At 40.7% G+C, this 25,504-nt stretch overlaps 1 pseudogene; it reads right to left on the bottom strand.

The window, feature by feature from the left end:
• Window positions 1-183: 183 nt before the first annotated feature.
• Window positions 184-4,905, bottom strand: LOC125753939 (heterogeneous nuclear ribonucleoprotein A1-like; annotated as a pseudogene).
• Between the last annotated feature and the right edge of the window lie 20,599 nt (window positions 4,906-25,504).

Below are 25,504 nucleotides of genomic sequence, written 5' to 3'. Positions count from 1 at the left end.
AATATGGAGAAAATTATAAGTACATATTGAAAGACAATAAAGAAATTTACAAACAAAAACTATTCCATATTTATGGTTAGGAACACTTAATATCATGAAGATGTCTACTATTTTACACAATGCCAATAAAAAACAAGATATCAATAGGGTTTTTTTTTTAAGATTTTATTTATTCATGAGAGAACAGAGAGAGAGGCAGAGACATAGGCAGAGGGAGAAGCAGGCTCCCTGTGGGGAGCCTGATGCAGAACTCAATCCCGGGACCCTGGGATCATGCCTTGAGCCAAAGGCAGATGCTCAACCACTGAGCCACCCAGGTATGTCGCTTAAAGAACTTGACAAATTGCTTCTAAAATGTGTGTGGAAGTAGAAAGAGCCCCAAGAAGAATCAAGGATTTCCTGAAGAAGTGGGGGAGAGGGGAGGACTTGGTATAGCAAATACCAAGATGTCTTATAAAATTACACTATTACAATGGGGTCTAAGGGCAGGGCTAGAAAATTTCCAGTGGAACAAATCAGAGTGCCCAGAAATTGACCCACATATCAATGAAGGCTTGGCTGGCAAAAGAGCTGGGAATGGTACTATGTAGGAAGAGAACGGACTTCACAATAACTGACATGGGAACAAATGGTTTTCCACATGTAAAAGCATAAAACCAGGACCCTCTCACATGTCTTGCTCTAAAAGCAGTTCCAGAGGCTTGAATAATTAAAGAGGGAAAGGGAAAGCTTTTAAAACTTCTTGAAGAAAATATAGAATGCTTTTGGGACTTTGGAATTGGAAAAGATTTCTAAGGTAAAGGAATACAAACCAAAAGGAGACAACTGATAAATTTAATCACATTAAAATTTAAAAAATTTTTAAAAATCAAAAGACAACATAAAGAAAGTGAAAAGATTAGCTACAAACAAGGAGAAGCTGTAATTGACAAAAGGATTAGTATTCAGAATATGTTAAGAACTTTGATAACAAGAAAAAGTCTACAGAAAAACAGGCAAAAAGACTTGAATAGATATTTCATTTAAGAGGACACAGGAGGGGCAATAAACATAAAAAAGATTCTCCATTTCATTAATAAGATAGGGAAATGCGAATTAAAAGTATGAGATACTATTTCATATCCATCTGAACGGCAAAAGTTAAAACATCTGTAAACAAATGTTAGTGAGCTTGTAGACAGTGGGTATCATACCCTGCTGGTGAGTGTATAAACTGGTATGACCTTTTTGGAGACAATTTAGCATTGCAAAGTTGAAAATGCATAGCAATTCCAGTTCTATATGTGTATCCTACAGAGAAACTCCAGGGGGTATATATTAGGAAATATATGTTTGTAACAGTGTTATTTGTAAAACCAAAAACTGAAACCAACACAAAATGTCCACTGACGGTAAATTGGATAGATAAACCCTATTATTTCAACAGAATACAAAGTATAAGTGAAAATGAATGGCAGCTAATCCTGCCAACACAAATGAATCTTACAAACATAAAGCTGAGCAAAAAAGCAGGTTACGGAAAATACATACAGAAAATACAAATCTGTCTAGAGCTATAACTATAATAAGAGAAAACAAAGGAATAATAAGTAGGATGTGGCACGGTGGTCACTCCTAGGGAGGAAGATGGAAAGAATTAGGGATATTTAAATATTTAAAAATACTGCTACCATTTTCTATCTTAAGCAAAATTTTCACACATACATTATACATATTTCACCTATAAATGATACTTTATAATAAAAATTTAAGACAGGTTTTACTGATACCTGTAAGCACAGTAGAAACTTTCTCATTCACATCCTATATAGAATTTTTATTTTCTTTTCAATATTGGGGGTGGGTGGGATGATCTCTTTCCTATGCAACCCAAAATAATAAATTGTTTTGGAATATCTGGGTTTTGAAACCATTGTCTGCCAGCTTTTAGGATATGGTTTGAATTAATCACAATGAACCATTTTTATGTTTTTCTTAATCTTTCAAGGTGCCAGATTACATCAAGTTGAGTAGAAGTTCTCATTGCTGCTGCAGAAATGAAAACAGAAGCTATATTCTAGGGCACATGGGTGGCTCAATTGGTTAGGTGTCTGACTCATGATTTCAGTTCAGGTCATGATCTCAGGGCCATGAAATCAAGCCCTGAGTCAGTCTCTGCACTGGGCCTGGAGCCTGCGTGAGATTCTCTTTCTCTCTCTCTTGCCCCTCCCCCTCTTTAAAAAAAAAACACCGAAGCTATATTCTTAGGTATTTCTACTCAGGACCAGCTATTCTCTAGCTTCTGGTGCTTACACCTGGGGTTCTAGATGACAGAAACGGCAATCCTGTCTAACATGGCAACCACCCTCTGTTAACATTCTAAATGGAGTGAAAGCCCTTTGCTGGTCTTACTGGTAACCTACAACTATACATCATCCTGCCTTTCTAAATCTGAGCACCATCTTTCAGCCCTTATTTATCTACACTAAGGGTGGGTCAAATTTGGGTAGAGAGAGGAATCCTCACGGGTTCTTCACAGGGGTTGGATAAGTTCCAACTACATTATATCATCATCTACTTTCATTGTGCTTGGAAACAATGATCAAGCCACACCTGCGCCCCAAACTTGCCATTATAGCAACAAAAGAAATAGATGCTACATATCACAAAAGGATATAGTCATAAAGATAGTTAGTGGGGGCTCCTGGCTATTTGCTAGTACAAGTTCATACAGTCCCTTTGCCCTACTCATGCTCTCTGTTAATGGATCTAGGTATTAACAGCTCATGACACAGATGGGTACACTGAGTCAGAGGAGCTGGTGAGTCACATGCTTATACTAGTCCTCCAGCAAATATTTTATACCAGTAATTTATAATGCTGACCAGATTCATAGTAACTAAAAACGACTATAACCAGAGACACACACAAATTCAAATGTCCAGTAATGTACACTGTTGGGTGAAACAACTTTCAAAATTAATCTCTGGATATATCCTAGTTAATAGTCTATAAGTTACTTGTTCATATATCCCTTCTTCCTTGTGGAAGCTAACTCCAGCTCTGGCTGTTTAGGTCAAGTGGACTCAATCCTAACATCTAGCCAGAATCTTGATTTAGTTGGTATCAAAGTCCTTGGCTGGAAACAAACAAACAAACAAAAAAATGGAAACAAATCCCGAAAGTAGCCACCCTGGTAGTAAACAACATATAATATATAAGTTCATTTAAACTATCTTCATGACAACTGTCAGTGTCATAAAGTTGTTTTAGGATCTTAGAACTTTATGTTGGAAGTATTTACTTGAAATGGCATTTGATCTGTCATGCTTTTAAGGCTGTGGCAGCCACTGGATGCCTGTGACTTAAAATATGATAGAAGGTAGATTCTCTTATTTCTCAAAGGTGGAGACAGCCTTGAAATGTTCCTTTTGTTTTTCCAATTTCCAAAGTCTGGTCTCTCATGACAAACAGGTTTGTGATATATATGCATCTATCTACTTTAATATATGTTAATATGTTTAATATAAAATTTAATATAAATTAAAAAAAAATTTAAAGACACATTAATTCAGCATCATGATCAGACTATTACATTTAGCAATCAACAGCATGGGTACAAAAAAAATCTACATTAAAAACCTTTGTTGGAATGCTTTACACTTTCCACAGAACAGAAATGAAAATCACTTGTTATACAATTAGTCACAAATACAGTCCTTGAATTTTTTGCCCATACACATGAGTATTGTCTAAAACATGTCTTCTTTGTAGCAGCTAGGCCCTGCCACCACTGTGCTTGGCTGAGTTCACAAATCTGTTGTAACCTGTAGCTTCCCTGTCATTTCTCTGGCTCTCTTCTCCTGCTAAGCTTTGTTTCCTGGCAGTAATTAAAACTTTCTGCCACTGCCATAGCTGCTGCTGCTGCTGGAACTGCCATAGCCACCTTGGTTTCGTGGCTTGGTGAAGTACTGGCCTCCACCACCATAGGGGCCAGAGCTTCTGCCTCCAAAATTTCCTCCTTTCATGGGTCCAAAATTTGAGGATTGATTGTTGTAATAGCCAAAATCATTATAGCTCCCGCCACCTCCAAAGTTGCTTCCGTCATTACCAAATCCATTATAGCCATCCCCACTGTCACTGTATCTACCACCACCTCGACTGCCATCGAAGCTACCTTGACCACTGAAGTTCCCTCCAAGACCAAAGTTGTCATTCCCACCAAAACCACCTCCACGACCACCACCAAAGTTTCCAGAATCACTTCGGCCTCTGGCTGGATGAAGCACTAGCCATCTCCTGCTTTATAGGGCTTTCCTTACTTCACAGTTGTGGCCATTCACAGTATGGTATTTTTGAATGACAATCTCGTCTACAGAGTCATGGTCATCAAATATCACAAAAGCAAAACCTCTCTTTTTGCCACTGCCTCAGTCAGTCATGATCTCAATCACTTCAATTTTCCCATACTGTTCAAAATAATCTCTTAGATGATGTTCTTCAGTGTCTTCTTTAATGCCACTAACAAAAATCTTTTTCACAGTTAAGTGGGCACCAGGTCTTTGAGAATCTTCTTGTGAGACAGCCCTCTTTGGTTCCACAACTCTTCCATCCACCTTGTGTGGCCTTGCGTTCACGGCTGCATCCACCTCCTCCACAGTGGCGTAGGTGTGGAACCCAAAGCCTCTGGTGTGCTTGGGGGTCTCTCATTACCACACAGTCCGTAGGCGTTCCCCATTGCTCAAAATGGCTCCTCAGACTCTCATCGGTTATTTCGAAGCTCAAACCTCCGATGAAGAGCTTCCGCAGCTGCTCAGGCTCTTTGGGAGACTCTGACTTAGACATGACAGCGTTGGGAGGGGAGACTTAAACGATGCTTATTCGGTGGCATCCAGGGGTAGAAAGTAAATTTAAAATTAATATGATACTAAAATAAAAATTAAAACATATTTAATATTAATATACTTTATTATATATATAATATATACACACATTTCATGAAATGAAATTTTATATATTCATGAAATTTATTTTATATATATAAAAATACATATATTATATACATATATACACACACACACATTTCATGAAATTTTAGCTAAGGTAGCTCAGACAGAGATAAACTGGGTTTTGGGGAAAGTGTAGAGGGCAGAGTAGAAGATGATGCCACTGTTTTAACTTGGGACATAGGAAAATGATGTCCCACCACCTGAAGCCCATACATGTATCTCCTCCTAGACTATGTTCATGGTATCCCTGGACCCCTGTTACCCAGCTAAGTCCACCTCCAGGGCCCATGCCCACCTCTGCTCTGAGTGTGTTCTCCTGAGGGTTGACTCTACCAGCAGCAGCTGCACCCAAGGTCCTGAGAGGTAGCTATTTGGAGGATGGGGTGGGAGAGTTCACATGTCCACTGAACAGGAGTGATGGGTGCAGGATGAGGTCAGGGTGGGGGACAGAAGGGGACCAGCCAGGCTGGGGCCTTTCCTGGCATTCTTGCTCTGGGCCCCATTAATCTTGGAAGGCTTTACTCTGCTTCCTCTTTTACATTTCAGCCATTTAGTTCCTTGAGGACTGTCAGCATCCTTCTGTTGGTATTTCTTCACTATTCTTTGTGTGCTTGCCAGCTGCGGAGAAAATTCTTAGCTGGTGTGCTCTGTGCCTGGGCAAACCTGGCCATGCCTTTCCCACTTGTCTTTGCTCCCACACTTTTCCTCACCCTGCTTCTTTGTCTAGCTGTCACTCCTCCAATTCATCTCTTAGAAGATGGGCAGAGGCAGGATGCTGTCAGTTATAGGGGACCATAGAGAGGTTATGGGCAGTGGGTTGAGGCCAATCTCTGTAGAGTTTTATGGGTTTGCCTTGGCGGGGGGTGGTGGGGGGCGGCAGGGTGGGGAGCAGGGACCCTGTCTTGGGTGGTATTACAGAAAAAGTGAAGAGCTTTGGTCTGAGTCTTTTGTAGACAAGCAATGTGTCCTGGAGAAGCCAGGGGCTTCCAGAAGACCCCTGACCAGCCCACCAGCAGCGAAAATGCTATCAGAGCTGCTGTGATAGGGACAAGAGGCACTTGGAGGACCTTCGCTCTTAGGAGTTAGAACGTTTAATCTCAAGAAAATAAGCATCTGATAACTGTATTTACATATCATATTAAAATGTCCAGGGGATCCCTGGGTGGCGCAGTGGTTTGACGCCTACCTTTGGCCCAGGGCGCGATCCTGGAGACCCGGGATCGAGTCCCACATCGGGCTCCCCGTGCATGGAGCCTGCTTCTCCCTCTGCCTGTGTCTCTGCCCCTTTCTCTCTCTCTCTGTGACTATCATAAATAAATAAAATTTAAAAAAATTTAAAATGTCCAAGGCACATTTTCTAGGTCTATTATGTAATGTGACACAAGTACAGTCTGCCTAAATTGGACTTGGAAGAAATTTTATCATCAGGAGGATACTGTAACTAATTCCATTGTTCCTTTGCCTTCCCTTTGCTCTTTGGCTGACGTCCCCCTCATCCTTCATCTTAAAGCTTTAGTGTCAGCTCTCAGAGTGGTCTTCTCTGACTACCCAATCTCAAACAGGTAGTCCCAGATACTCTCCTTTATTTACTATGTCATCAAATTTTGTTGAGTGCCTTGAAGTGCCTGGAGTCCTCAATTCATGTCCTTATGGAACTAAGATTTATTGAGCATTTATTAATGTATCAGGTAGCATGTTAAGAATATTACTTACATTTTCTTATCTAATCTTATGAGGTGGGTACTGTTATCATCACCATTTTACATGTAAGAAAGTTGAGGCACAGAGAGGTTAAGTAACCTACCCAAGGGCAAACAGTAAGGGGTAGAGCTGGTATTTGAACCCAAGAAATTTGATTTCAGTGCATGGATATCTCCTCTCATAGTACCCTACTCTTCTTCATTATATTCCTTGAATTACAGTTTTATTTGAAACAAGATGTTGAGTGAGATCTTTTCTATTATCTTGAAATGGCTGCCAAGGTCCAAAGGTGACATGACCAGTGCTAATCACTCCATGTTTCTAAGAGAGCTCCCACAATTGAATTTGCAGGACCGGCTCTGATACCTCACCCCTAGCCCCAGCCTAGGTGTGCATGGAGAAGGCTGAGCTGGAGAAGGGGGCAGGGTTTGCTCCTCAGAATTAACTTGGAGGAGAAGCAGAACTCTTGGCAAGGGACAGGGGTACATCCTCCCTCCTCCAAGCCAAGAACTGGAGGTGCGCTTTGGGAATGACTAGTGTTATATTTCCTGGCTGAACATCTGCTTGGGCAGTAGTACTACTGTCTGCACTCTATTTTTGTCCTGGGGAAAACTTTGAAGAGAGAAGGCAGGGCTAAAAGAAAGGATGGCATGGGGCAGGGTCTCTCCTATGGCTTGGCAGGAAGCCTAAACTTTCCATCAGTCTAAAGGGCACTAAGGAAGGTACTGGACCCACCCAAGATAGCCACCCTCTGGATGAGGGGGTTTCCAGCAACAAGGGTCTGTGAGGTGGGCTACAGGTGGCAAAGGCTAGAGGATGGGGAGAAAGAGCTCAAGGACCCCTCGGCAGCAAAGTCCTCTGGGAGGGCAGAGGGTTTTGGATCAGGTATGAGATGAGAGTTTAAATTGGTCTAGACTAAATTCCAATAACAGGAAAGTGACAGGAAGTAATGGAATCTGAGATATTTTAAGGGGAACAAATAGGAAGGGAGATAATTTGACATAGTATAGTTGAGAATAGTGTTTGGAAAAAATTAAAACTACGTCATGTTTACTCTCTGTTGATTTGGAACTTCTTGGTGAACTGGTATATGTATTTAATTGTATGTTCATTTATAGACCTTCTCTCCTAACTAGTCTGTAAACTCCTTCATCCCCCCATGAAGGTGGGACCTGTCTATTTTACTGCTCTTTTCATAATACCAGTAGAGAGTCCAGCAAAATAAACATTCACTGAAGTAGAAGATGTCATTGCAGGCATGGGGAAGTTTAATTAGATATTAATCTTGGCATTCCAGATGTTTGACTAGACTGCTCAGTAGATGCTCTGGAACTGCAAATGCCGAAGGCTTCCTTCTCAGTAAGAGGACGGCCCGGAAGGGGTTGAGAACATTTGTGGGACAGTCATACACGGTAGCATTCAAAAACTCAGTATCCATACTCTCCCCTTAGGATTGCAGTCATGTAACAACATCAGAGCTTGGGCAGCAGTACTTCCCTCATTTACAAAATGCCTCTATCATATCGATAACTCAGGATTGTTGTGGAATTCAACTGAGATCATATATGTAAGGCACGTAGCACAGTACCTGGAACAGAGTAAATGTTTACTAGATGGAAGCTCTGATAATAATAGGAATGCAAAAATAAATGTTTTAAGAAATATGTGGCCTGTACCATAAGTGATTTTGAGCAGCAGGACCTGAAGCTTATAGTTTTAAGGCTAAGAACTTTGAGAGTGTGGGTGTGGGGTGCTTATGATTCTGTGTATGGGACTGGTGAGGAGGAGCTTACAGGACCCTTAAGGTGTGGGAGGTAGAATCAAGTGAAGAGATTAAATATTGGGAAAGGCTTTGCAGACCATGAAGTGAGGAGCAGTGTGAGGATTTATATACATACAGCCAGAACACTGCAAGAGTTAATAATGGGCCACTGGCAGGCTCAAGACTCATTGTTTATTTATAGAAATGCCTTAGGAGAGAAGGGGAGGGAAAGGGAAGAACGTGTTTCTGTACAGAAGTGTGTGTGTGTATAAGAGAGACATAGGCAGGCTGACAGAGACTGGGCAGAGGATGGGGGTTTGAGGGCAGAAATTTCCAGGTTCCATTTTTCCCTAGACTTCCACTTAACACATACACACTGCCTTCTCCCTTCTCCCCTTCTCCATTCCCTTATCTCCCAGCGGCCTTAATGCCATCTTCTCTGGCTGGTCCTGTCTAGACACCTTGTCTGACCTTGAACTATCACTCAATCCTTCTGGGTGTTGCCTCAGCCAGAGAGAGCTGAGTCCTGGCAAAGGCCATGCTGAAAATAATTCAGTATGAAAGCTGGGCTTGTTCTCTTCAAAGAGTGAAGCAAGCTAACAAGAAATGATGAGAGAGTTCCCCCACCCCACCTCCACTCCCTCCAAGTCCTTCTTGAAAACTACCCTTCCCCTTCTGTGGATGACCTCCATCCTTAATGAAATGAGAGAAACAGAACATCAAGAGTAGTTTCCTTTTCAAATGAAAAGACTGGCTATATTGAAGTGCATTTTAAATGCTGTCTGGCAGGAGTGGGTGGTTGGGGGAGGAGAGGAGGCTGACCTGCCCTTTCTTTGCTAGTTAGTTATCTGGAAACCTAGCCCACCCACACTTTTTCCATAAAACCGGAAGGGCGATGTATTATTGTGGGAGAAATACTGCAGTTTCTTCAAATAGAAACCTAGCTTTTCTTAGGGCTAGTTCTTCATTTACAAGGTCAGCTGTGTTCTTTGAACAGGTTAGTATTTAGAGGGATTGAAACTGGTCAGGAGCCACCAAAGAAGTTTTGGGTAAGAACCTTTTGCTCTACTCCAGGGCCTGTGTCCAGGATAGTTGGAAAAGAAAAGGAAGGCTTAAAACTTTAGGAGATGTTAGGAGTTGGATGGAAGGAGTAACCATGGAGGAGCAAAGTAGTTGACAATGGCTTCTTGAGGAGAAATACAAATGGGTGGGTTTGGACAGACAAAGGGGAAGAGATGGTATACTAGAGGGGCACAAGAGCAAGGGCAAAGACAGGAAGTGGCTATGACTATAGTGTGGTAGGAAAGCAAAGAGATACATGTGCTTGGCTAAAACACTGGGGGCTGTAGTAAGGTAAGGTGCAAGAGAATTAAAGAACGTATACTTTTTTTTTTCTCTAGCTAATATGGAGACAGATCAGAATTTGTCTTTACCTAGAAGCAATCCAATAGAACAGAGGGTTAGAAAGTCTGACCAAGATGGCTCAGGGAGTGAGAGATAAGAAGCAAAAATTCAGTGGGGTGCTCACTTCAGGTGAGAAGGGACAAATACCTAGGCTGAGCTGGGCAGTGGGCCTGACAGGATGTGAGGGGAGCAAGGCAGCTCCAGACCCTCTGAGTGAGCTGAGTGCAGAATGAGAAGAGGTTCTTGACTGGGCCAGTTTGGCCATAGTTAAGGAAAACTGGCTTGCTGCTAAACATGAATGACTCATACTATAGTGTTAGGTGCACAGATGCTCTTGATGCCTCCTACTCAACCCAAGGAAAAGTACAACATCTGTGTCTATTGGTTTCTAGTTGTTTGGTTTGTAGTTGGCAGTGATGGCCAAGAATTGAAGGTCAGTGAGCATGCTTTTTATTTGGCTTAGTGAGGGAGCTTTGGGTTCTTCATGGGAAATCCAATTCTCAGAATTTCAATTGCTGACTCTTCCATTAGACAGAAGTCATGTATTTATCAGTCTTTTTTTTTAAGAGCCTATAATTGAACAATGTAGCTATCTGAACAGTCAAAATTGTTAATGAAGAACTTGCACTAAAGTTCATTATATAAAGTTCACTATTATAAAGAGGCATCTTCCTTAAGAACTTCCTAACTCAGAGCCTATATACTACTCCTTTGTATATAATTCTAATTAAATAACCTTCTAATTTCCTAGCCCACAGAACAGACAAGGGTTAGGAAGGTTTTGTGTGTGCAAGAGAGATACGTGTATGTGTGTGTATGTGCGTGTGTGTGTGTGTGTGTGTGTGTGAGAGAGAGAGAGAGAGAGAGAAAGGAAGGAAGGTGGCAGTGGTGGTAGTCACACTGGCAACAATGAAATGAAGTGGTTAAAAATAAGATAGGAAGGACAACACAAAAGTTTTTAAAAACTCAAGAAGTATAGCAGCCTGGGATTACTGAGTGTCCAAAAACCTACATGATCCATGAGGGCATTCCCACCTGGTATAATCACTGAGTTTCAAAATGATAACTGTGAATTATTAAGAGAAGAGTAAGTTATATTCCACGTATTCTGTTTAAGGAGACTGGGGAGGACATAACACTCTTCAGAAAAATTTCCATTTTTATAAGGGGTCATACATTCAAATGCCTTCAAGAGCCAGTAGGTAGTGTAAATAAGTGAAATGGATGAGGTGCACACAGTTGAAGGTGTGGTCCATTCAAAGATATGGAAATTCAATAAAAAGCCAAAATACTGTTAGTGCCAATGAAAACACATATGCCAGCTGAGTGAGCCAGGAGTCTGTCCATTTGAGATGCCTGGTTGGAGCGGTTCAATCTGTTTTAGTGCGTTCAGGTTTTCAGAAAGTGCTGAATGAGGAAGAGTTTACTTCCCAGATGTAGATATATGAGTTGCTATTTTATGTCTATGTCAAATGCTTTTGCACTTTCCCCTAAATTCAAGTGGCATGTTTAATGACAGCGACAAAATTAAGTCTGCTTCTGAAGTAAGACTGGCAGACTATAACAGGTGTAACTGCCTTTGAGAATTTTTCCTTTACATAATTAATGAGATGTTATAAGTTTTAAGAACTATAAAACTGGCTGAATTTTGTATAAGAACCCTTGAAGGACTGTAGAACATTCAAAAACAATGAGATCCAAAAGACCGAGACCAAAGTGAAACTTAATGATGAAGACAGGCCACTGAAGGAAAAAAATGATTGAAAACAAGAGGATCAAAATATTGTCAGATGATTCAATGAGAAATACAGGATATGAATAATCAAGTGGTAGGATGTGAGGTGGAAAAGCATGATGGGGGAGGTTCAAACTGCAACCCCATACACAGCCCTGGAACAGCACTCAGCACCATATGGGAATTCAACACATTTTTGTTGAATTAATGCCTCTCATCCTGTCTGTGCAAAGATATATTTTAGCCTCAAAAGAAAACAGATCCTTACACCTTTTGTCTTTTTAATGACTATTAGTGCATCACAGGGATGGACTTTTGATAGAATTTGCTTATATTTCCCCCAAACTTACTGTCACTAATTACTTGTAAGAATCAAGAATTTGCTCATTTGGACTTACTGTATTGTATCTGAAAACAAAATGAATTGCTTTTATAATAAAGCAATATGTTAATAAATACATTAATATGTGAATAAATAGAATATGCCCATATCTTAACTTCTAAAAGCTGCTAAAAAAAAAAAAGTATATCATATGTAATTATTTTGTTATTTTGTTTCTCTTAAGTGGAAATTATTTCCTGTTTCTGTTTTTTAAAAAAAATTGCTTTTGGGTGAGAATAATGACATTGTCTTTGCTTTCCCTAAACTCCTTCCCCCAACCCCAAGGAATATGCGATTATAATATACTACAAACCTAGAAGTACCCAGCAGACAATGCAAGGACGGAAGTCCGAAGGTGAAAATGTACAGAAGTATATTTCAACCTATTTGCATGTTAGAATCATTCCAGGGGCTTTATAAATACAGATGTTGTGGCCTTTCTAACGGAGATTCTAAATCAATTGTGTTGAGGCCCAGGCACCAGCATTTTTAAAGCTTGCCAAATGATTCTCATGGCCAGCCAGGGTCTACAGGAACCAGGGAAGGGTGGCAAAGGTTATTAAGATGCCCCAAAGGTGAGTGACTAAAGTGTAGGAAAGATCCAGAGTATTAAGAGAACCTAGAACCTATTTCTAGGCCTTGCTTTCTTAGGAAGGCAGGGCCTAGAAAAGAGGCAGCTTTCTATTCTCCCAGTATCTACTGCCCTTATTCTACTTCCCAGGGAGAATAAAAGCCCATGTCTGCTGGATATAATCTCCAGAAGTAGCTGGAAAGTATGAGTGGAGAATGGAGAAAGCATGGGACAGAATTTATTTATAACCTGCATTGAAGGACAGAAGGACCCTGAAGTACTAGGTAGGCTGAACTCTGACATGCATCATTTGGTTTATTAAGGACCCAGGTAGTGACTTCAGCTACATCTAATCTGGTATCATAGCTGTGCACTATAATTAATCTTATCATATCTTTTATTCTAAGTCCCTGCTAAATCTTTTTGTAATGAGTAAGATTTGAATAACTTTTTGAAAACTTGCATATGATTTGTATTTGAGGATTTCTTCATGTTAGAGTAGATTCAGCATCCAAACTGGGGACTAAGCTGTGGGGAGAGGCCAAACCAAGAGAGCTGCTGGAGAGCAGTGAAAGGGGAAGGCCAAGGCTTAGGAAGAGAAACTTGAATCTCTTAGGTTGACCATTCACTGACCACAAATAAATCCTGCAGATCCACTGACTGATAAAACTGAACAGGATTTCGCCATTTGGTTCAACCATCAATTTATAGGGGAGGAAAGCAAAAAGAAGGAGATTAAGAGAAAGGGCAAGGCCAACATAGCTTAGTGCCTTACCCCAAGTCTATCTGTGGTGAAGCTGAAAATCTACCCAGGTGCTTTAACCTGTGGCCATTCATGCTTCAGTGAGAAGACTTTCAACCAAAGATTCAGTTGCTTGTCTGTCATGTGTTTGGTTATATGAAAGAATGGAATCTTGTGGGGGTGGGTAAGGGTTGAGGGCAGGTCAATAGGAGGAAGTAGGTAATAGGTACACTAAGGTATTTGTGTAGGCAAACTTTTGTGACTTGCCCAGAAGAGCTTCAGATACTCAGAAAACTTCAGGAGGGCAATGGCCACCTACAATATGTTCATGAGGCACTTATCTCAGAATTTGGCCCTCAATAATCCATATTTGGCCAGAACTTGTCTAGCAGAGATAAGTTGCCTTTCTGTTTTCCTTAATGCACGAGGCTAGAAAACAGAAGACGGAGCAGAGGCATAAACAAATCATTTCTCTTTAGAGGTCAGTAGGGAGATTGACAGTCAGAATTGAAGAAATTCTTTCTCTAGTTTCCTAAAATTTCTGTGTTCTTGTGAGTAAACTATAAACATGATCATTCCTTTTTTCTAGAGAAGTGTTTCCTTTTGAAATAAATTACTTCAATCCACATAATTGTGCTGGGCTCCTGGATATCTCTGCTCCAAACTATATTTGCTTTTTTTTTTTTTAAATTTGTTTTTTTTAATTTATTTTTTATTGGTGTTCAATTTACTAACATACAGAATAACCCCCAGTGCCCGTCACCCATTCACTCCCACCCCCCGCCCTCCTCCCCTTCTACCACCCCTAGTTCGTTTCCCAGAGTAACTATATTTGCTTTGGGCAAGCCAGAATTATAGGAGAATTGAATGTCTCTTAGCAGATTCTTTGCTGTGTTTGGAAAGTAAAAGAAACCTCTGCCAGTAGAGCTCACAACTATATTTATGATTTGTTTTCACTGTCACTGGTCCCAAAAGTTGGGCTACTTATTGGTTTTTAAGTGAGTTTATTTTCACAAACTCAAAATGTGTGTGATGGGGTCTGATAAGGCCTTCCTCCAACATTCTGAAGTCTGACCTGCCTTTTTTTTTTTTTCTGACTTGCTTTTAGAAATCCTCAGCCCTTAATCAAAGTTGAGACATATTTATATTTGGGGGTAAAAAAGACCAACTAAGACTTGGTAAACAAGCAAATTAACATGGAACTGGGACCTAAGAAGAATTGCAGCTCTGATAAATGGCAACCAGATTTTAAAAAGACATGCCTTAAAAAAAAAAAAAAAAAAAGACATGCCTTTATTTAAACACCATCATAGCCACGTGGCCTGGGATGAGGGCTTTGCAATAGTTTCCCAAGCAGACCATATGGAGCAGGGCTCTGAATTGCAATGAATCCTTTCATTTACCCCTAAATTAATCCCTTATCAAAACAATGCTGGCCTCTGAAAGAAGGTTTTCGTATTGAAAAGAGAATTTGCTTGTAAGAACTTGTTGAACCTCTTATATAATTCTGAAGAGTTTGCCCCTTTGCGTCAATGTTATTGGTGTTTGAATTAAGCTCACAGTACCTTAAATATAGAAGGAGTCAACTTAGTTTTATGCCTTTTTGATCTGGGTTTTTGGAGAAGCCATGGTATTGTTGAAACACGTTCCATGATTTATTTTCCATGCTTTGGAGATAATGGTACAACTTTGTACAAATAATTAGGATTCTAAGTACCTATTTGTGCTCATTGTGGCTCCAAAGTAGGAATGAGTCAAGATGGGTAAACCCAAAGTTTGCAGGTTTGATAGCCTTTTCATCTGTCATTTATTAATCAAGGGGAGGGTGGTTTCCTCCTGCAGCCCATTCTCCAACTTCCGTTTGGGGGAGGGGATGGGTGGCAATGAGTGAGAGCTGGATATGATCATCACATCTAACCATTACTGAATGCTGACCGTGTTGTAGGCATTGGAGGCCCTAGAGATTCACAAGTGAGCAGGACCAGGTACAGTTCTGTAGAGGTCCCAGGAATAAATCCACATGTATATGGTTAACCAATCTTTGACAAGGGAACAAGGAATACACAATGGAGAAAGGACAGTCACTTAAATAAATGGTGCTGGAAAAACTAGATAGCCATATGTGAAAGAATGAAATTGTACCCTTATACTGTACACAAAAATTAACTCTAAATGGATTGTGAACTTAAATGCAAAATCTGAAACCATAAAACTCCTAGAATAAAATAGGAAAAAAGCTCCTTGACATTAGTTTTGGCAGTTTTTTGAATATGACACTAAAAACACAGGCAACAAAAGCAAAAATAAACAAATGGGATTACATCAAACTAAAAAGCTTCTGTATAGCAAAGGAAAGAGTCAACAACAAAATGAAAAGGCCATGGAATGGGATAAAATACTTGCAAACTATCTGACAAGGAGCTAATATCCCAAATATATAAGGAATTCTGGGACACCTGGGTGGCTCAGCAGTTAAGGATCTGCCTTCGGCTCAGGGTGTGATCCTGGAGTTTCCAGATCTAGTCCTACATCAGACTCCCTGCATGGAGCCTGCTTCTCCCTCTGCCTATGTCTCTGTCTCTCGCTGTGTGTGTGTGTCTCATGAATAAATAAACAAAATCTAAAAATATATATATATAAGGAATTAATATAACTCAATAGCAAAAAAAAAAAAAAAAAAAAAAACAAATAATCTGATTTCAAAATGGGTAGAGAACCTGAACAGAGGTTTTTCCAAAGGAGACCTACAAACTAACAACAGCTCTATGAAAAGATGTTTAACATCATGAATCATCAGGGAAATGCAAATCAGAGCAACAATGTGATATTAACTCATACCTGTCAGGATGGCTGTCATCAAAAAGATAAGAAACAAGTGTCAGCAAGGATGTGGAGAAAAGAGAACCTTTGCACGCTGTTGGTAGGAATGTAAATTGGCATAGCCACTATGGAAAACAATATAGAGATTCCTAAAAAAATTAAACATAGAACTGTCATATGATCCAGGAATCCTATTTCTGGGTGTATAGCTAAAGGAAATGAAATCCTGTCTCGAATGGATTTCTGCACACCCATGTTTATTGCAGCATCATTCACAATAGCCAAAAAATGGAAACAACCTGTCTGTCAACAGATGAACAGATAAAGGAAACGATATATATATATATATATATATATATATATATATATATACACATCTGGATTTTTGGAGAAGCCATGGTATTGTTGAAACATGTTCCATGATTTATTTTCCGTGCTTTGGAGATAATGGCACAACTTTATACAAGTAATTAGGATTCTAAGTACCTATTTGTGCTCATTGTGGCTCCAAAGTAGGAATGAGTCAAGATGGGTAAACCCAAAGTTTGCAGGTATATATATATATATATATATATATATTCAGCCATAAAAAGAACGTCCTCCATTTGTGACAATGTAGATTAATCCAGAGGATATCCTACTTTAAAATTCCACAGAATCTTAAAAAGCTGATCTCATAGAACCAGAGTGGAATCGTGGTTGCCAGAGGCTGGGGGAGGGGGGAAGGATGGCAAGGGAAATGAAGAGATGTTGGTGGAAAGATACAAGCTTTCAGTTATAAGATGTAAGCACTGGGGATCTAAAGCACAGTATTGTGACTATAAGTTAATAACAGTCATTTTACTGTATACTTGAAATTTGCTAAGAGAACAGGTCTTATTTTTTTTTTTTTTTTTTTTTTTTGAGAACAGGTCTTAAGTATTTTCACTACACACAAAAAAAAACATGCTAACTCTGTAAGGTAATAGATGTGTTAATTAACTTGATTGTGGTAATTATTTCACAATGTGTACATATGTCAAATCATGTTGCACATTCTAAAAAAGACTATGTATAGTCCTTGCCTTCAAAAGGCTCACAGAATCTCACATTGATCAGACATGCTTTCATGGTAACTGTTTAATTATAAGCTGGCATTAAGTGTCATGAGGGAAAAGCAGTTCTCGAGATTGGACAACTCATCTGAAACCACACAGCCAGTAGGATCCTAATGTCAGCACACCTCTCTTACCTACAATCACAAACTCCACATTCACAGAATTGGCAGTTGTGAATAGATGCTTGGCTGCTGAAATGTCTAATCAGATTCATCAGGGGAATAAAAGAGGAGAAGCAACCTGCCTTTTCTACATTAAGGCCTCTCTCTAACTTCATGAGATACTATCACATTCCTCAGAGGAATGAAGATTTTCTTCCCTCTAAATACCTCACCCTAGCCACATAGGCTATACCCTGGCCTTATTCAATCTTCATTTCACACCCAAGATAGCAGACAGAACAACTAAAGGGATGGAGAGTAACTGACATTAAAAACTAAAAAGTTAAAAGCATTCTGTATTATTTTCCAAGGGCTACCATAACAACATATCATAAACTGAGGGTGGGGCTTAGAACCATGGCCTTGCCCCCAGTTTCTGACTCAGTAGGTCAGGAATAGAGTCTGAAAATGCTCATTTCTAACAAGTTCCTGGGTAGTATCAGTGCTGTTGGTCCAGGGGCTACACTGAGAACTGCTAACCCAGATTCTCTAAGGCTCTGTTTTCCCTTCAGTAAAGTGGGGTTCATGATATTCCTAAATTACGGAGTTCTTATGAAGATTAGGTGAGGTAATGGCTGTAAAGTGCTTAGCATATTGCCATGTGCAGAGCTTAGTATATTTTAGTGATCATCTGCTGTTACAAACACAAACTGAAGCCTTCTTCTGTGCTTAGCTTGCTAAGTCACTCAGATGTTTCAGAGGCAGGAAACACTTAAAGGTGATTCTAGATGGGGATGCAGAGAAACATCACCTCCCACTGGAGTTTTCAGAGAAGGAAATTATCCTCTTGAAACTAAGGGACAGTTAATGCCATGCTGAGGTTGCATCTTCCACCTGTGCCAGGGGTTAAGCCCTAGATAAGGCCTTTGGTAGAGGTGGGATTAGGAAAGGAGAAGGGGTGGGTCTCACCTTCAGGCTCACCAAACACAAAGCTCAGGAGTTTGGGAGCATCACACTGCCCAGGCCTGCAGCTGGCAGCCTCCGCTATTCTATGAAGGACACTGCTCATCCATTTGGAAAGCATTCCATGGTCTGCGCCCTTTCCCACACTCCCAGCTAAGCAGTGACTGTTTTGGTGTTCAAGCTTCAAGTGTTGGGGCCTTTCAGAAGCCACTGTATATGTTTGTCCTGCATCTCCTCCAGTCTGGGCTGAGCACAGAGAAATGGACTGTTAATGGGTTGGCCTTCCTAACTCAATATGACATACTGGCACTGAGTCTTCTCATTAGCTTGGTTCTTGGGATTCTAGCTTCAGAAGCAAAAGAGTCTATGTCGATATAAATAATGCTTTGTCTGTGGGATTCTGGCTCCATCAGAGGACTGGGGGCTGTCTTTGGAAGCTGCTGGCTTGTTGCTAAGGTGCTTGGAGCATATCCAGGTTCACATTTCCTCGGATGGTGGAGAATAGTTAATGATTACAAAGCTCTGAAAATGTATATGCTGGTTTCATTCCAAAACCACTTAAAAACACTTAATTACCAAGAGCAGGATATTTCTGGTTTTGTTTGACTTTTGCAATAGTTGAACTTTGAGGGTAAAATTGGAATCCTTTTTTTCATGTGGGTATTGGTGAAAACTTCTTTCAATATAGTGAGCTCTTCTTGAGTACCTACCATGTGCAAAGTAGCAATGTAAGGAACATTAGGAAAAAGGTAAGATTCTTTCAGTTTAATTGGAGAGGATGTACCAGGTAAAGAAGCTATGATATAAAGGTACAGAGAAAGGTGGCTGACTTTGTAGTAGTATTTCTCTAAAGCTAAATTGTCTCTGAATTACTCTCCTCCTCTTCCCCCAATCCTAGTTTGGCTGCACATGCAGATTCACTGTAAGTTAATAGAAAAACTCATTTCTTTTCTTGTGTGCCTATGTGTGGTCTTTTCCTATCCAGTACTTCCCCCTGAACAGGTTTTAACTGAGTATCTATTTCTTGTCTCTTTCACTAGGATGTTTAACTTCAGTGGGTAGGGATCTTTTCAGACTAGTCTATCTTGGCAGCCAAACTGAAAGGGCCAAAATGAAATTATAGGGGTGATTTTATAGCATATTATTCGCCAAATCCAAGCATAATAGGACTTAAGTGTACACTGTGAAGCTAAACAATAGGTTTAGTATACATAAAAGCAGGGCCATTTTATAATTCTACACTATGAAGTCAACTCATAACTAATCATTCTCTTCCCTATTTCCTGAGATAATGCTAGCTAGAAATAGCTTTTTAAAAACCAGGCTTAATAAACCTAAACATGGTCTTTACCATGCAATCCAACAATCATGCTCCTAGGACCTCACCCAAATGAGCTGAAAACTTATGACCACACAAAAAGCTGCACACAAATATTTATAGTAGCTTTATTCATTAGAGCTCCAAATTAGAAGCAATCATGATGTCCTTCAATAAATGAGTAAACTGTGGTATATCCATACAATGGAAAATTTTTCACCATTAAAAAGAAATGCACTATCAAGGCACAAAAGACATTAAGGAAACTTAAGTACTTATTACTAGTGAAAGAAGCCATACGAAAAGGCTACACAGTGTCTAATTTCAACTATATGACATTCTGGAAAAGGCAAAAAATAGACAGTAAAAGATCAGTGGCTGCCAGCAGTTATCAGGGAAGGAAGGAGGGTTTTGAAAAGGTAGAGCACAGGGGCTTTTTAGGGTGGTGTAACTATTCACTATAATATTGTAATAGTGGATACAAAACATGTTATTTGTCAAAACCCATAGGACCATACAAAACACACTATTGTAAACTATGGACTTTAATTAATAATTGATAATCATACATCAATATTGTATGACCAACTGTAACTAATGTGCCACACAATGCAAGATGTTAATAACAGAGGAAAATGTGTATGTGCTAGGGGAGGGGAGGGAGTGTACAGGAACTCTGTACTGTCTATTCAAATTTTTCTGTAAACTCAAAACTGCTCTATGAAATACCCTATTAATTAAAAAACACAGCTAATCAAAGTAATCAAATAATTTATTTGCTTATTTGTTTTACTATGACATTTATTGAGCACCTAGTATATGTCAGTTATGTTGGTCATTACATGGCCACACATGTGAGATCATCTAGTGGTACTCGTTCAGAGAGGAGTTCCAATGATATTATTTAAAGAAACTAAGTTCTCGAGAAGGTTGCGATAGATAATAGCAAGTGTTAGTAGAGTACTGAAGCATGTTATGAAAGAGGTCCCCACTTTTGAGGATGAAATCAAAGACCATGAGTTCTTTGTATAATCTATATCCCAAAGGATAATAATATCCAGAGCTCAGGAACTTTTGCGTGTGAAAAGTGTAAATGGAAAAACACTCTGCTAATGTTAGGTATTATTATTATTATTATTATTACAGTAATAATGATATTTAAGAAGAAAGTATGGAGTGGATCTCAGGCTTAAGAAACAATACATTCACTCATTTTTTTAAATTTTATTTTTTATTTTTTTATTATTTATGATAGTCACAGAGAGAGAGAGAGAGAGAGGCAGAGACACAGGCAGAGGGAGAAGCAGGCTCCATGCACCGGGAGCCCGACGTGGGATTCAATCCCGGGTCTCCAGGATCGCGCCCTGGGCCAAAGGCAGGCGCCAAACCGCTGCGCCACCCAGGGATCCCCATTCACTCATTTTTTAAAAATAATTTGAGCACCTTCTCTCCCACTCCTCAGGTAGAGGAGAGGAGAAATTCAACATCAGGCATTAGTTGGGCTCCTTACTTCCCCTCCACTGGATTGTATAAGATCCCTGGGTCTGGGAAAATGTGGGAGGCTCTGGGCTGTAACTCCTGGTAGCTCCATTGTTGCATGGCTCCTTCTACTTCCCTGTGCTGGTGTCTGGTGCTGTGATCTTCTGTTATCTGCCCAAGACTGCTTCTTGGAAGGCTTCCAACTGTCCTGGCCTTGCTCTCCCTTGTAAACCTTAAGCCTTCCTTTGACCACAGGCGTGGCCACAGGGACCCTCCTCACAGTTCAAGAACACTGTGCTTAGTGTCCAGCTTCCAGCGGCATCTGGCAATCATCCCCCATCTGAGGTTAGGCCTCTGTGGGACCTTACAAAGGAGCAGGGTCCATGTCCCTGCCTCTCAGATATTCCTTGCCCCTCTGCCCAAAGTTCTCTCCCTCCAAGAACTCTACCTGCCTTTGCATCTTGAATCAGCCTTTTCTATATCTCCACAGGGCTAAGCTTTCAAAAACAAAGGCTGCTAAACTCTCCACTGGTGCAAGAGAACCTCAGATCTCCTGGAGTACAGGGATGTGGCTGGTGGGGTTGGGCGGGGTGGGGAGATAGTAGAGGGAGACAATAGGGGGAAAAAAAGCTGTCTTTTTTTCCTGAAGAGCCTCCATCATACATTTCCCAGTAGGTCTATCCTGCCATGCTATAATTGCTAGTGGTAAGGAATTTATTTTAAAAACAAAACCAGGGGATCCCTGGGTGGCCCAGCGGTTTGGCGCCTGCCTTTGGCCCAGGGCACGATCCTGGAGACCCGGGATCGAGTACCATGTCAGGCTCCCGGCATGGAGCCTGCTTCTCCCTCTGCCTGTGTCTCTGCTTCTCTCTCTCTCTCTGTCTATCATGAATAAATAAATAAATAAATCTTAAAAAAAAAACCTACTCATTGAATTCTACTTCTGAAACCAGTATTGCATTGTATGTTAACTAAAATTTAAATTAAAAAAATTAAAAACAAAACAAAAGCAAAAAAACAAAAAAACAAAAAACACTCTTCAGGGGCTCCTGGGTTGCTCAGTGGTTGAGCATCTGCCTTCAGCTCAGGTTATAATCCTGGGGTCCTGGGATCAAGTCCCACAGCAGGCTCCACACAGGCAGCCTGCTTCTCCCTCTACCTGTGTCTCTGCCTCCATCTCCGTGTCTCTCATTAATAAATAAATAAAATCTTAAAAAAAAAAAAAAAAGAACCAAACAACCACTTTTCATAACATCAGGTTAAGTCAAAACTCAGGCTCTGGGCCCTGGGCCTTCAGAAGATGATTCACCACATCAGGCATCTGTCAACAGTGAAGTCTCATTGCCCTGGGAATAATTCCACGGTCAGCACAAAAGGTTAAAAGCTTCATCCTAAAGTCAAAATTCCCCATGACTCTGCATTAGGAAAATAACACCCTACTGTCATTTGATGCTTTTGCTAAGAGACGCTTGAGGGGACCTATTCTTCCGTGGGACAGCAGATCTCCTACCTCACATTCACTCAGGGGTATGTGTTGATGGAGTACAATGACTAGTGTAGTCAATGTCATTGTCTCGATTCCTCTCTTTCTTCTTCCCTCTCTCTACTCTCTCTCTCTCTCTCCCCATCTGGACTCTCCCATGTGCATTTAGTTGGCTTGGGCTGTGAAAGGACTCCACTGTGTTAGAAATACCTGCTGGCTCTGTGCCAAGCCCTGGGCAATCAAACAATCCTGTCAGTCTGCATCCTGGTCTCTCTAAATTTCCATTGGTATTCTTTGTAGCCTGCCATCGTGGATTGTTCCTTGGTGGCTTTTGCTGGTTTGTTGTTGTTGTTGTTTTTTTCTTTTCTTTTTTTTTTTTTTTATCCCGAAACTTGACTATATACCTTTTACTCAATCTAGATTGGGTCTAGTCGGGGCACCTGAGTGGCTCAGTTGGTTAAGCCTTTGGCTCAATCATGATCTCAGGGTCCTGGGATCAAGCCCTGAATTGGGCTCTCTGCTCTGCCGGGAGAAGCTCTGCCTGTTCTCCCTTTCCCTCTGCCTGCTGCTTCCCCTGTTTGTTCTCTCTCTTATTTACCTAAATAAATAAAATCTAGATTAGTCTAGTGGTCAGTTAAGCCTTTGGATAACCTGACTTTAGTCCAGGCCCTATTTGGAACCAGGCTGTTTCCGGGCTGGTAATGGTAGCTGGAAGGGTCGGTCGGTCCCACCCTGCAGTAATATAACAGTTCTGTCTGTTCCAGTCTCCTGGGCCCATTCTCACTGGTCTTTTATAGAGGCTGAAACTTCTATATATTTCCTGCAAGTTTCTGCCTCAGCCCTTTGCCACTGAGCACAATTTCTGTAGTCCTTTCTCAGAGATTTTCCTGGAGTCATAAGTAGTTAACCTCATAGTGTGATCCTCATTGTCTCTTTTAAATTGAGAGCAGTGGGGGCCGGGAGGGGGACCAAAAAAACCAAAAGAACCTTTGCATCAAGACAGAGTTAGGAAAAAAAAAAAAAAAAAAAAGACAGAGTTAGATAGGCACCTGAGTGGCTCAGTGGTTGAGTGTCTGCCTTTGGCTCAGAGTGTGATCCCAGGGTTCTGGGATCAAGTCCCACATCGGGTTCCCTGAGGGGAGCCTGCTTCTCCCTCTGCCTACATCTCTGCCTCTCTGTGTCTCTCATTAATAAATAAATAAAATCTTTAAAAAAAAAAAAGAGTTAGAATATTGGCTCAGCCTCTGTGTGACCTAGCACAAATTCTTTAGCCTCTCTGAGCATCTCTTAAGCCCCACTGTAAAATGGAGTTGCATTCCGTACCCTGTTGCCACGGGATTGTATTACTTCACTAAAGGTTATTGTGAGGAATAGAGTCACGCCAAAGCGCATTATACACGCAGATGGTTAACAACTGTTCGCTCTTACTATTACCTCATTCAATGGGGGCAGGGATGGATGAGGGGCTCTGTGGGCTGGTTTCTTCTACTCAGAATGGTTGAAGCAATTTCTTCTCTTCCTTTATATAGCTAATCCTGTTTTGCTTTAGACTGAGGTAAAGTACACATCTGGGTTCACAGTCCCACACTGATGCTCACTTGGTGTGAGACTTAGGTGTCTGGTTTCTCTCAGCCCCAGTTTTCTCACTTACAAAATGAAGGTAATAATAACTATCCCTTAGGGTTACTGGGAGAAGACGAAGGAAAGGAGATAAGACAAAGTGGTCAGTGCAGTGCCTGGCTCAAATTTCTCATCTGATATTGGTACACACCTCTCAGATCATAAAGACCTTATAAGGCAGGCCCACATCAGTCACTCCCGGGCCTGTGCTGGCATGAAGAGGGGCCTCATCAGCCAGTGACAGAAAAACAAATAATTCTTCTGTCCTTGCTTCTCATGAGACCTAGTTTGAAGGCTGTACCATTTAGGTCCCACAGCAATTTAAAAGATAAACAACTCCAGAATAGGTTCCTACAGTATTAAATAGGGCAACTTTCAAATCGGCCATGATGGAAAAAACAAAAAATCAACTGTGTTATATAAAGGCAGGCTCATAGAACTTGATTCACATAGGAAAAAAAATCTGGAAAATTGTACCAGGGATTTCAAACTGAAGGCAAATACATCTGTGGTAAAAATATTACACATGATTTGTTAAAAACAATTTTTAAACAAAAGAGTTTTATTTTATTTTAAAGATTTATTTGAGAGAGAGAGAGAGAGAGAGAGAGAGAGAGAACAAGGGTGAGCATGGTGCAGAGGGGCAGAAAGAAAGGGGGAAAGAGTTTTAAATAGATTCTACACTGAGCACAGAGCCCGACTCGGGGCTTGATCTCAGGTCCCTGAGATCATGACCTGAGCCGAAACCAAGATTTGGATGCTTACCCAACTGTGCCACCCAGGTGCCCCTAAACAAAAGGTGTTTTAAATAGAAACATTGTGATCTAGCGTCCCTATAAATGTCACTCTGAGTCTCAGTTTCCCTTTTCCAATGTTTAAGGCCTGGATTAGATTCATGGGGCCTCACAGCTTTTGATTAAGACATTTGATTTTTTCCAAAATACAGGAAGAAGCTATTTGATATTTTAAGTAGGAGTAGGCCATAATCTGATTTACATTTTTTAAAGCCCAGACTTTCACTCTTCCTGTTACCCTCCAGCCATTCTCCATCCTGTCTTTTGTGCTTTATCTCATGTCAATTTCTCTTTCTACAACAGTATCTCCTCCTGCTCTACCCCACAGGAATCACTCCTTCTGAGCTCACAGCATTTGCTGGGATCTTAATCACACTCTGCCCCATGATATGGCATGCTATTATTATCTTCTGCATGTTAATTAATTCAACAAGCATGTATTGAACAGCTGCTGCGTGTCAGGCACTGTGCTAAGTCTTAGAGACACAGAGATGATTAGAACAGGTTCTCTGCTCCCAAGCAGCCTGGAGTCTGGGGGGTGGGA

This window comes from Canis lupus, chromosome 28 (assembly GCF_003254725.2).
Source record: "Canis lupus dingo isolate Sandy chromosome 28, ASM325472v2, whole genome shotgun sequence".
In the NCBI taxonomy this organism is placed as follows: domain Eukaryota; kingdom Metazoa; phylum Chordata; class Mammalia; order Carnivora; family Canidae; genus Canis; species Canis lupus.
This window is presented reverse-complemented; position numbering and strand designations above follow the sequence as displayed.